We start from the raw sequence: 11032 nt of genomic DNA, 5'->3' as shown, positions 1-11032 counted from the left end.
TAAATTGGCTACAAAATCAGCAATAAATGTACCCGACTCATGATCAAGTATTTTTATTTCGGTGCAAACATGATACAATTCTCCGCTACGTGTAAATTGAAAGACGAAAATGGAAAATTATCCACGTGATCAGCCTGTGGCTATTGGATTTGTATAACTGATTTGAGAGTTTATAATTAAATTATTTATCAAACAATATGATGAAAGGTTTGAGTCCATATTCGCTACACATACTTCTCATCGTATAACGTAATATTTTTGTGTGATTTGAGGGAACACACATTTTTAGAATTGCATATAAAGTAATTATGCTCGACAAATGTATTGTTAAAATGCATTGTTTAAGTCACCTTGATACATGGTAAATATACGCATTTAAAGTATTTGATTATAGCCAAAAAATTAAATGTGTATTTAAATATGAAAGTTTGAAGTCACTCTTATTATGAATGTTTTCTAAGAACTTTTTAATTTTAGTCAGTACAACTTACACAATAATCATAAACAAAATTTATTTTCGAATTGTAGTAACAAATCGATCCATTACTATTTGGAATTATGAGTTCAATATATAAAGTCAATAAATTGCAACGCACCAACCCGACAGAGGGCCGTTAATTAGGAGTATAAAAAGATCAAATAAATCTTGTAAAATGATAATGATGTCCGTTACAAAATAAATCTTTTTAGAATAAATCTTAAACGATTAAGTGGCTGAAATATTGATTTCAAACAATAAGAATTATATTAAATAAGATTTTTCTAAAGCAGTCGTTTGATTGTGACAAACGCCAAGACGATTAATGCTAACATTTTCACGCGAAATTTAAACTAATTGCCGAAAAAATAAAACCATACGTTCTTAAGGTAGCGCAACCCAAATGATTTCCCGCGATTTCTTCGAAGGTTGAAGAGCCTAATATTAGGTGCCGTAGCCTAGTGGTTAATGCGATAGACTAGAAATCTTTTGGGATATTCCCGCGCAGGTTCGAATCCTGCCGACGACGTATACTGTTTTGCGACGCGTTTTATTTATTTTCTAACGTAATTTGATTTAATATGGCATATAAGCTATGTTTATTGTTTAATATGATGCAATTTTTATGCACATTCTTCAATAATTTAAATTAAAACAACGTTATGGCTAAATTGGGTGATTTACTGCTGAAAATACGAACCATGCATGTTGCATTTTTATTTTTATTTCAAAAACTAAACGGTAAAGCTGTCTATTTCTTAGGTTTTTTTTTGCTGTATACAGTGTATCTATAAAAACTAAGTTCAAAATATTACTTAAATAATACTATTTTGAATTTAATGACACTTTGTTTTTAACCAAACCAATTTCTACGTGACCTGAAACCACTTACATTTCATGGCGCTCGTCCATAGACAACAAGTTATAAAAAATAAATAGCTGTAAAAGAAAACTTTTTTCATCTTGTTTAAACTTAAAACACGTTTTCTGCATCTGTACACACCAACTGCATGCCTATATTTGGAAATCTAGATGAATTATGGAACTTTCATATACCCCAGGGGTGCACATAAACTGGACAATAGCCGAGTGTTGGGTGGTTTTGAAAAAATCAGTATTTTTTTTTTTTTAAAGCATGGAAAGCCTACCTAAAAATTTGCATGTAGTTCAGTGAAATGATGCTGATTAAGAAAATATATTTGGATAGGTGCCCATTACGGGTGCGCTACGTTAATTAACAATTCGATTGATGCATTACATATTCACTCATCCGATATGGTTAATATTGTGAGAAAGAGACTCTCCTTAACAGTCTGTGAACGAATCCCATCAACGACGAAAGACCGTACACCAAGCTGTCAATCGAATCCCATCAACGACGAAAGACCGTACACCGAGCTGTCAATCGAATCCCATCAACGACGGAAGACCGTACACCAAGCTGTCAATCGAATCCCATCTACGACGAAAGACCGTACACCAAGCTGTCAATCTAATCCCATCAACGACGAAAGACCGTACACCAAGCTGTCAATCGAATCCCATCAACGACGAAAGACCGTACACCAAGCTGTCAATCGAATCCCATCAACGACGAAAGACCGTACACCAAGCTGTCAATCGAATCCCATCAACGACGAAAGACCGTACACTAAGCTGTCAATCGAATCCCATCAACGACGAAAGACCGTACACCAAGCTGTCAATCGAATCCCATCAACGACGAAAGACCGTACACCAAGCTGTCAATCAAGTCTCATCAACGACGAAAGACCGTACACCAAGCTGTCAATCGAATCCCATCAACGACGAAAGACCGTACACCAAGCTGTCAAACGAATCCCATCAACGACGAAAGACCGTACACCAAGCTGTCAATCGAATCCCATCAACGACGAAAGACCGTACACCAAATTGTCAATCGAATCCCATCAACAACGAAAGACCGTACACCAAGCTGTCAATCGAATCCTATCAACGACGGAAGACCGTACACCAAGCTGTCAATCGAATCCCATCAACGACGAAAGACCGTACACCAAGCTGTCAATCGAATCCCATCAACGACCAAAGACCGTACACCAAGCTGTCAATCAAATCCTATCAACGACGAAAGACCGTACACCAAGCTGTCAATCGAATCCCATCAACGACGAAAGACCGTACACCAAGCTGTCAATCGAATCCCATCTACGACGAAAGACCGTACACCAAGCTGTCAATCGAATCCCATCAACGACGAGAGACCGTACACCAAGCTGTCAATCAAATCCCATCAACGACGAAAGACCGTTCAACAAGCTGTCAATCAAATCCTATCAACGACGAAAGACCGTACACCAAGCTGTCAATCGAATCCCATCAACGACGAAAGACCGTACACCAAGCTGTCAATCGAATCCCATCAACGACGAAAGACCGTACACCAAGCTGTCAATCGAATCCCATCAACGACGAAAGACCGTACACCAAGCTGTCAATCTAATCCCATCAACGACGAAAGACCGTACACCAAGCTGTCAATCGAATCCCATCAACGACGAAAGACCGTACACCAAGCTGTCAATCGAATCCCATCAACGACGAAAGACCGTACACCAAGCTGTCAATCGAATCCCATCAACGACGAAAGACCGTACACCAAGCTGTCAATCTAATCCCATCAACGACGAAAGACCGTACACCAAGCTGTCAATCGAATCCCATCATCGACGAAAGACCGTACACCAAGCTGTCAAATAAATCCTATCAACGACGGAAGACCGTACACCAAGCTGTCAATCGAATCCCATCTACGACGAAAGACCGTACACCAAGCTGTTAATCGAATCCCATCAACGACGAAAGACCGTACACCAAGCTGTCAAAAGAATCCTATCAACGACGAAAGACCGTACACCAAGCTGTCAATCAAACCCCATCAACGACGAAAGACCGTTCAACAAGCTGTCAATCGAATCCTATCAACGACGAAAGACCGTTCACCAAGCTGTCAATCGAATCCCATCAACGACGAAAGACCGTACACCAAGCTGTCAATCGAATCCCATCAACGACGAAAGACCGTACACCAAGCTGTCAATCAAGTCTCATCAACGACGAAAGACCGTACACCAAGCTGTCAATCGAATCCCATCAACGACGAAAGACCGTACACCAAGCTGTCAAACGAATCCCATCAACGATGAAAGACCGTACACCAAGCTGTCAAACGAATCCTATCAACGACGGAAGACCTACACCAAGCTGTCAATCGAATCCCATCAACGACGAAAGACCGTACACCAAGCTGTCAATCGAATCCCATCAACGACGAAAGACCGTACACCAAGCTGTCAATCGAATCCCATCAACGACGAAAGACCGTACACTAAGCTGTCAATCAAATCCCATCAACGACGAAAGACCGTTCAACAAGCTGTCAATCAAATCCTATCAACGACGAAAGACCGTACACCAAGCTGTCAATCGAATCCCATCATCGACGAAAGACCGTACACCAAGCTGTCAATCGAATCCCATCAACGACGAAAGACCGTACACCAAGCTGTCAATCGAATCCCATCAACGACGAAAGACCGTACACCAAGCTGTCAATCAAATCCCATCAACGACGAAAGACCGTTCAACAAGCTGTCATTCAAATCCTATCAACGACGAAAGACCGTACACCAAGCTGTCAATCGAATCCCATCAACGACGAAAGACCGTACACCAAGCTGTCAATCGAATCCCATCAACGACGAAAGACCGTACACCAAGCTGTCAATCGAATCCCATCATTGACGGAAGACCGTACACAAAGCTGTCAATCGAATGCCATCAACGACGAAAGACCGTACACCGAGCTGTCAATCGAATCCCATTAACGAAGAAAGACCGTACACCAAGCTGTCAATCGAATCCCATCAACGACGAAAGACCGTACACCAAGCTGTCAATCAAATCCCATCAACGACGAAAGACCGTTCAACAAGCTGTCAATCAAATCCTATCACCGACGAAAGACCGTACACCAAGCTGTCAATCGAATCCCATCAACGACGAAAGACCGTACACCAAGCTGTCAATCGAATCCCATCAACGACGAAAGACCGTACACCAAGCTGTCAATCGAATCCCATCAACGACGAAAGACCGTACACCAAGCTGTCAATCAAATCCCATCAACGACGAAAGACCGTTCAACAAGCTGTCAATCAAATCCTATCAACGACGAAAGACCGTACACCAAGCTGTCAATCGAATCCCATCAACGACGAAAGACCGTACACCAAGCTGTCAATCGAATCCCATCAACGACGAAAGACCGTACACCAAGCTGTCAATCGAATCCCATCAACGACGAAAGACCGTACACCAAGCTGTCAATCTAATCCCATCAACGACGAAAGACCGTACACCAAGCTGTCAATCGAATCCCATCAACGACGAAAGACCGTACACCAAGCTGTCAATCGAATCCCATCAACGACGAAAGACCGAACACCAAGCTGTCAATCGAATCCCATCAACGACGAAAGACCGTACACCAAGCTGTCAATCTAATCCCATCAACGACGAAAGACCGTACACCAAGCTGTCAATCGAATCCCATCATCGACGAAAGACCGTACACCAAGCTGTCAAATAAATCCTATCAACGACGGAAGACCGTACACCAAGCTGTCAATCGAATCCCATCTACGACGAAAGACCGTACACCAAGCTGTTAATCTAATCCCATCAACGACGAAAGACCGTACACCAAGCTGTCAAAAGAATCCTATCAACGACGGAAGACCTACACCAAGCTGTCAATCGAATCCCATCAACGACGGAAGACCGTACACAAAGCTATCAATCGAATCCCATCATTGACGGAAGACCGTACACAAAGCTGTCAATCGAATGCCATCAACGACGAAAGACCGTACACCGAGCTGTCAATCGAATCCCATCAACGACGAAAGACCGTACACCAAGCTGTCAATCGAATCCCATCAACGACGAAAGACCGTGCACCAAGCTTCAATCAAATCCCATCAACGACGAAAGACCGTACACCAAGCTGTCAATCGAATCCCATCAACGACGAAAGACCGTACACCAAGCTGTCAATCAAACCCCATCAACGACGAAAGACCGTTCAACAAGCTGTCAATCAAATCCTATCAACGACGAAAGACCGTACACCAAGCTGTCAATCGAATCCCATCAACGACGAAAGACCGTACACCAAGCTGTCAATCGAATCCTATCAACGACGAAAAACCGTACACCAAGCTGTCAATCGAATCCCATCAACGACGAAAGACCGTACACCAAGCTGTCAATCGAATCCCATCAACGACGAAAGACCGTACACCAAGCTGTCAATCGAATCCCATCAACAACGAAAGACCGTACACCAAGCTGTCAATCTAATCCCATCAACGACGAAAGACCGTACACCAAGCTGTCAATCGAATCCCATCAACGACGAAAGACCGTACACCAAGCTGTCAATCTAATCCCATCAACGACGAAAGACCGTACGCCAAGCTGTCAATCGAATCCCATCAACGACGAAAGACCGTACACCAAGCTGTCAAATGAATCCTATCAACGACGGAAGACCGTACACCAAGCTGTCAATCGAATCCCATCAACGACGGAAGACCGTACACAAAGCTGTCAATCGAATCCCATCGATGACGGAAGACCGTACACAAAGCTGTCAATCGATAAGTGGACTGCTATGTATGCTGTCCGTGGTCATACTGTAGACATCATTAGCTCTTGAGACCTTCTTTCCGTGTATGCCTACGCACAAATTCGAAGAAACCCTGTTTTAAAAAGTGAATAAAAACAAGTTAGGTCTGAAAAATAATATGTTAAAGATAAACACTCTCAAAATTGACTATTAGCAAGAACAAACACGTGACACTAAATGACGCCATACATATGATGGATGGAAATAGCCTGATCTCCTGGGGAGGCTGACCCTTTCATAAATAACGTCTTCAAAACCGTCCAGTGACTCATATTAATTAAGAAACGCGAATAACGACGCATGATATAAGATGTGATGTTGACACAATTTTCGAATATGGGACTAGAAATGTCTTTGCGACTATTTCGGAAAGGACGTTAAAACGGTGTTCAAGAAACCATTGTATCTTGAAAAAACGTTTACTTTATACTAAGCGCATTTCACCAAAATAATTATATGCATTGTTAAAGAGAACCATTTCAAATGCAAGAAATGCATTGCATTGTGTCTATGTTTGAAAGAGCTTGGTGCGATTAATTTTCTTTACGCTTGGCACAAACACCAAATACTTAGTCATCGTACTCCAGAGGCATTACGATCTCTCGCGTGTACAACATCTACGCAATATATAATTGCACCATCCGTATTGTACGACCGTTTTCGCTACTCTTTTATTTTAAAACGTGTGGTGTATGTATATGTGAATATAAAAAAAATATTTATGCAGAGTTGTTTTTGTTCTTTAAGTATTTCGGAATCGATACCGCTCACAAAAACTGGTCAATGACTTTAGGTTTTATATCATTATTGATTTTTGATTACTCAATTTATAATTATTTAAGCGCGGTATGTCTAGTAGTAATGTTGACTTAGTGTTGCGTAGTGAAAACATATATACAAAGGAATATTTTCGACCGTATTTGCGAAAAATATTTAACGTCATTTCTTTCAACCTAGCACACTTGCTTTCGCATGAGGTTGTCGTACCTCTGGTAATGTTATGAATGCAAATTGTTATGACGTTGTGTTGAAGAAAGTCCTTAATAACTAAATAAGAAGTTAGAACCCGCACTTGGCAGGAATGTACATGTTCACAATACAGTACTGCAAACAAACAACAGCGCGACCAATTTCGAAATTAGCAGTGTATGAAAGTCGATACAAAAGTCAAAGTATGGAGATAACCCCAATGGTCTTTGTGTGATCATGCAAACGTTTGCTAAGGTTTCCATGGGAGACAATATCTTGCTGAAGTGCACTTGATCAGAGAGTGGGGGTCTTCTACGATGTGACTTTTTTATAAGAAGATCAAATTGATTCACTTCTGAGTTAGCGAGTGGGATTAAGCATTAAGGTTGCTATAATTGTAATTGTAATAGTTGTTGGTGTGTTTTCATGGTTGTTTGTTTTCATTTGTGTCCATTTGTCTCTAACATAGCGTCCATAAAGTACGTAACGCTTTTTTTGACCACCACCCCCTCCCCCTGTCAAAAACTGTCACGAGACTCGGACCCCCCCCCCCACCCGTAAATTACGTCACACTTTTGAACACAATTTTGTTTATTTACACCTTATTCAAATTTATTCTAAAATGCACTTCACTATATAACTGTATTAACATATAACATTATTACTAGAAGAACTATCACATTATTAAATGACTGTAATAGTAGAATAGTTCATTGTAATAGTTTTCACAGTAGTTCATTGAAGCAGCAACTCAATTTAGATTGAATAAGAAAACCATGTTGAAAATTATAGACTAGACAAGTATATGATACACACCATTTATCTGCTGCTTTTTTTCATTTACAATAGGTGGGTTAAAGTATTGGATGCAATCTTTTTACACAAGATAAGAAGTAGAATTGCGAAACTTGACCCCACCGGTGATTAAACAATAAAACGGTAACAAAACAATTGGACTAAAAAGTCTTTGAAAAACATGCTAGCGCTCCACATTCAGGAGATACGCATTTCATGCTATTTTGACATAAAACTAGTTCAAATTTTTCACAAAATTGTTGACAATTATTGTTAAAGCTTTTAAATTCTACTTTATAAAAATTGAAATAAAAAGTGTGACGTCACACATGGCCTAATCCCCCCTTCTGTCACAAACTGTCACACGTTCTAACACTCCTCCCCTCCTCTGCGTGACGTCATTTATATTGACGGCCCCTGATACTCAATTATTTTCCAGCTAGTAGCATAATATGTCACTTCTTCTAGTTTTAAGTTACGACATTTACACACGTTCATCAATGTTTTCAAACCCAAAAATAAGAGAGACTTCATAAGCTTTGAGCTTCCGTCTTGATATCGTTGCAATTTTATTTAAATAACACATTGTATTGGCATGTTTTATATGTGCTACAGTATTTTATTGGGAAAAAAAATCCTTAAACTAAAAAACTATTTAAAAAAAGATAGTAACGCGCTTATCATTTTTACAAATATCTATTTGGACTAACATCTGTCAGAAAACAACTATTAACGCACATAGTTCATGACAACAAGCGTCTCAGCCGGCTATAGAACGTACAGTGTTCATAAATATGACAGTTATAAACCGCCATCTTTAGTCAAAGTACATGCTTAATATCATTAACCACTATAGAACGACCATACTTTATTAACACAAAAAATAAACAAACGCCATAAAACGAACATAGATCATTCCTACAATGACCATACATCGCCACAGAACGTACACAATGCATGACTAAACTAACCGTTAAAAGCAACAGAACGCACATGGGTACGGAGCGCAACAGAACTTAGACAATTAAAACCCGTCAAATAAGTACATAGTTTGTGTCCATACTACCATAGAACGCCCATACGTAACGGACACAATAAAAACAAACATCCTGAGAACGTTTATAGTTCACAATCCAATCATCATAAAACGCCATCGCACGATCACGACCATCAATGATTTATCATTGATATATTTCCGACCCTTTGTTCGTAATAATTTAAATATCTCCATAATCAGACAAAGTTGTCAGTGCAATCCAAACCAACCGAGCCCCCACCCCCTCAATCACCCCCTCCCCTAGAGAGTTCGTACGTCCCTGTGATGTACTGTTGTGCAGCATCTGACAGAGCACTGGGGCATTTTTGAAGCTCACCAAGTGCAAAGACGTGCTTTCGAAAGGAATTTCAAACAATTGGAAGTGTACCAAATGCTTGTAACGTTGATAAATAGTTCCATGAATAATGACTAAACAAAATAATAACTTATGTTTCACAGCGAAAATACCGTTTAGAAGGACTGATCTCACGAAACTGTAGTGTGTTTTTAAGTATGACATCCGACAATACGATCCGATAATGTGACTTCTTTCTCACATGTTGACCAGTGCGTTGAACAGTCCAGTGCTTTCAAAAGCATGAACGTCGACAAAAAGTTCCGTCCATTTAACATCTTTCTCACCTGCTGACCCACTGCGTTTAAAAGTATGAACGTCAACAATACGATCGGTGCACGTGACTGCTTTCTCACATGTTGCGTTGTAAAGAATTCACGTCATCAATATAATCGATAAACGTGACTTCTTTCTCACATGTTGACTCAGCTAGGATTTTAGAAGCCTGACCCAGAAGCTAATCCTTACTTCACGCTTTGAAACGTCTGATAGCTTTAAATGTGATATCAAATACAAAGCACAATTTATCTTCATGGTGTTTCTTTACCTTTTATATACTTAACTAAACAAATGTCCGTACTGGGCGAAAATCATTGCGCTTATACCGCGTTTATTGATCAATCGAGTACTTATTTATATAAAAAAAACGAAGAGGTTAGTCCGAGTAAGGTAACGTAATTACTAATAATACTTGGGGGAAACTTGGTATGAGCGAAAAATGTGAGGATTCTGCAATTACATTTTTTCACCAGAGGTCAAAGGTCAGTTTAATGTTATGCAAGCAGAAAAACGACTTTAATTGGCAATAACTCGAATAGTTCATAATATAATATCATAATTCTTCGAATATACATTAAGCTTTACGCTTGCAATATATATGTATGCCAATCACCTTTTTTGTTTATTCGTCCGTTTGTCTGTCCATTTGAAAAAAATTACATTAACCGAAGGTTAAACATGATAAAACTGGACCCTGCGATCTCTCAGAAAGTTCCATAGGGGACTACATAAGGAGTTATACGAGGATTATGTACGACTTCCTGTGTTGTTTTGTTGTTGTTTTTTCGCAAAATCTGAAAGATAAAGTCACTGTTATTAACAAATAGACACAACAGATTATTGCTAATACTCAACAAGTGAATAGTATAATGACACTCGGTATACATGTATGGTCGTTTATTTGAACTAACAAACCGGAATAACGTCTTGAGTACATAAGAGTACATGAGATATGATCACGGAATGTCGGTATGCTCAGTAACCCATTTATGCCTAACGTCTAGGAAAAAAAGGCCTTGGCAAACAGCGTAAACCCTGATGAGACGCCGCATAATGCGGCGTCTCATCAGGGTCTGCGCTGTTTGCTTAAAGGAATTTCTGTAAGAAATATTCTAAATGTAGAAATAAATATACTAGACACCCTTAATTTTGGAAATAAAATAATCCCATTTAGAAGGATGTGAGAGTCCACTAGGCATGAACGGGTTAAAAATGATGACCGGATTATGAAGCGAGGTTTCTGCAGAGGTCGAATATTACTGTACCGTTGCTAAAGTATGTATGTATAAGATGATGAAATCTGGTAAATGTACTTAGTAAAATAAAGACTTATCTAAAGATGAAATGGTGTTACTACGTCACAAGACCACATGGCGGCGGCGATGA

The sequence above is a fragment of the Dreissena polymorpha genome, chromosome 1 (assembly GCF_020536995.1).
Source record: "Dreissena polymorpha isolate Duluth1 chromosome 1, UMN_Dpol_1.0, whole genome shotgun sequence".
Lineage (NCBI taxonomy): Eukaryota > Metazoa > Mollusca > Bivalvia > Myida > Dreissenidae > Dreissena > Dreissena polymorpha.
Note: the sequence above shows the minus strand (reverse complement) of the source record.